We start from the raw sequence: 3,852 nt of genomic DNA, 5'->3' as shown, positions 1-3,852 counted from the left end.
AGTCTCAAAAATTTATTAAAAAAAATGCTCAAACCCTAGACCCCTCCCTTAAAGTAAACGTGCACGTTCCGCAGCATATATGCATGTGTGTATGTATGTATGTATGTATGTATATGCCCAGTCACATAAGTTCACAGCTGATGCGCAAATAATACAAAGATTACCTACATACAACGGCCGGTTCTCTCATCCACAGATTAAACTATTTCTAACCAATACATTTTCCTCATCTCAGTCATTCGCGCTCTTATACCCCTAACTTGGCTCTCATTTAGTTTAGCTTTGTTTATCACCAACAACACGCGGAAAATCATTGAGTATTGACAGCGTCAGTTGCCTTCTATTGACTACTAATAACAACTATCAACATACATGAAGGCATATTTAAGTATATATAAATACAACAACAATTTTTTTTACATTATTGTAAACGATAATCTTTTAGTAATCACGCTTGTGGATTATTTACAAATGCTTAGTTTTTTTGTTTATTTATTTATTTATATAGCCGAAATCACAAGAGTTCTTGCTGACTACTGGCTTAGTGCTAATGCAATTAATAAATAAAAGAACTGAAACTAAAATGCAACTTTTTCAACAAATTCATAAATGGCTTAGAGACTAAAATTATGCATTCAACAGAAAAAAATTTGAAAAATCAAATGAGTTGGAATTCGAGATCTCATTAATATCGCGAAGAGCCCGAGGAATAGGGCATTAGACTCGAAATTGGTTTTAAATGTCTTAAGATAAAAAGGGTAGCAGCTGCGTTAAGTTCTATTCAGAATAAAAAACATATTGCATCAAAATCAATGCCACCTTGAATTTAATTAAACACAAAAGACAGCGATAGAATCGATTTTCCCACAACAGTCGGTTCTACATTTCCGGTGCGACACGAATTTTTCTATATATGCGGCCAAGGACTGTCACTCCCGCAGCACTTCTCGTACATGTATGGGCACTTTAAGTTAACTAATAGCATGCGGGGGCTACATATAAAAGTAATGGAAACAGAAATATTTTAAGATTTAGGGGCGTCTTTAAAAAAACCTCCTTTGTACACGTTCACTTCTTGTCTCAGTAAATTGATGATAAGGTCTTCATATAAGAGAAGCGTATTTCCACCTAAACCGAGCAAACAGTAATCTAATTTTGTAAAAAACTGAAAAGTTTAAACCATTAGGTTTCACAAAGCATAAGACTAAGTTGAACTGGTTGACTTCAGTCACCCATAGACCCGTTCGCCCATGGCGATGAAGTTTCATTGAAATTTGAATAGGTCGAGCCAAGGAGCACTAAGAGATTTAATGGCTCCTAAAACACTCAGGCTAAAAAGTCCATTGTTTCATTAGTTATATGTTTTGTGTTTTGAAGTAGTCCACCCGCATGGTGCCTGTTTATATTTCAAAATTAAGAAGATATTTCCAACTTACTGCTGAGATATTTTCCAATCCATCAAACTTTGGTGCCGTCAGATATTTTAAGCGTGTTTTGAATAACGCAGGACATCTGAAAAGGAGTTGCTCTACAGTGTCCCTTAAGCCCTGCTCCCTAGATTTCCTGCATTCCTCGCTATCCGAGATTCCTACCTCATAATCATACGTTGCTACTAGGCTATGTCCCGTCAGCACGCTTGTCATAGTTCCACAATCCCTTTGTGTTAGTGATAGTATAAATCGAGTACGATTGTAATGTTTACATATGAACTTAGCATTCCTGTAAGTGGACGAGCTCTCCCTACTTGTCCTAAATTTTCTGATCATGTTTTCGTCTAGCTCCTTGTATAAAATTCATATTGACTTTGGTATATAGATAAACTCTGTTTTTCGCAATGTCGTCTACTATCTCGTACCCTTCAATGCCTTTATGGCCTGAAACCCAATAGAAATGTAGCTCACAAGACATAAGATCGGGTAGGATTTTGAGTTAAAAAAGTCGATGTGACTTGAGAGAGAGAAAATTTAATCGAAAATTACTTCAACTTCTTTGGTCTCACCCACATATTGAAGGAAGTTATTCGGCGCTTTCTCGCAAAAAGTTTCTCTAATTCATATCAATACGGCACAATATTTGTTACTGCTGAGTTTTGCTGAACAAAAATGTCGAATTTATGAAGTCTTTGGAAAATTGCAGAAGCGATTCAAGTAAAGCATCAAGCATTTTTTGGTATTACTATGAAAATAAATCAAGATGTGTTCGCCATATCAGTACATGTCTTCTTACAACAATCATACTTCAAGTAGAGGCTTTCACAATCGAAATCTACCGGCGAGAAAGTCCTCGTAGAAGGACAAATAAGGCAAGAGATTATATATTCTTCTTAGGCTGACTAAAGGTCTCACACCCGTCTGAAGCAACATCGTGTCATGTGACGAATTTTCTATTCCGAGCTCATAATTTAGCCCTAATAAAGTGGATTCTGGAGCAAAGACTGTCGTATTTTGGGGCGTAATAGTTTTTGTTAATTTTTTTATTTTTTTTTATTTTTTTTTAGTTGTTCAAATTGCGCGCATTGGCAAATAGTCAGATTTCATCTTTCAAAGTACTTCCATGTTGAGTTAGTCGGAGTAGGTTCCTTGTTAGCTTCAAGTAATGGACGAATGTCTTGTCTAACAACTACAAACAGGGGTACTTTGCTGCCACGATTTCCAGCAATCGATTCGTTCGATAATTGATAATCAACGAATTGAGGTGAACCTAATAAATACTACAGAAATCTGAACGAAATCTAGCAATCGGAATATCAAAGCAGTGATTTGTGTTGCTGATCGATTCCATCCTGCCGTGAAAAAGTATTGTTTTTTGGATGCTACGCCTTAACTTTATTCTTTGGTCAGAAACGTGAGCCACCTACTTTTTATTTTTAATTAATAGTTTGCAGCCATGGGAAAAATTCACTTTTCCGTAAATTGCAATAAAATATTTACATATCGATATTCTTTAATCTCATCTTTTTATTTTTCTTCATTAATGTCCAAAAAGTTTTAGGGTATAATTTTTTTTAAGATCTTTGTTTTTACTTTCATAAAACCAAAACAAAATATTTTAAATATTTTTCATAGGCACCATCGATAAGTTTTTCGTGTAAATATAAAATAAAAAATAAACAGAGAATAATTTTAGGAGGTAGAAAAAGAAACATAATGTTTTTATTTTTTCGGGCAAACCTAATGCAGAAGTGAAAAAAATAAATATAAATTTTTTGTAATGTAAATAATTTCAAAATTCATTAAAAAAATTTTTGTATGACACTTAAATGTTTGGAAATAATAAAAAAATAAAAAAGTGAGAATTGCAAATAGTTTCTGATGATCAATATTAAAATGTGTGACAAGTAGGGATTAACTTCCATATTTGCGAATTCCGATAAGGTGTGAAATAACAGATTTGTGTTTAACGCCTCAAGGGGCACGATTGTGTAGTCACCTTGAGATACATATAATATTTCAGTTACAGTTGTAGCGACTTGTTTCTTTTGGATAACTACAAAGGCTGTAGGAACTTCTACTTCATAAACGAAGAGTAAAGAGAAAATCAGAGTTGCTCGAAACAAAAGCCAGATCATCCTTCATTATGCTTAAAAGCACATGGCACTCGAAGCAGCTAACCGCCAAAACAAAACTAAGGACTTTCAACTCGAATGTGAAGTCTGTACTGCTGTATGGCTGCGAAACGAGGTCCGTAGCGGCTTCAACAACAAAAAATATCCAAACTTTTATAAACTGGATATGATGGCCTGAGAACTGGATTTCTAATGACGCTCTCCTTGCTCGATGCAAACAAAGTCCGATTGAGATTGAAATATTCTAACGAAAGTTAAAATGTGGGTCATACAGTTCATAAGCCTGC

Source organism: Anastrepha obliqua, chromosome 5 (genome assembly GCF_027943255.1).
Source record: "Anastrepha obliqua isolate idAnaObli1 chromosome 5, idAnaObli1_1.0, whole genome shotgun sequence".
Lineage (NCBI taxonomy): Eukaryota > Metazoa > Arthropoda > Insecta > Diptera > Tephritidae > Anastrepha > Anastrepha obliqua.
This window is presented reverse-complemented; position numbering follows the sequence as displayed.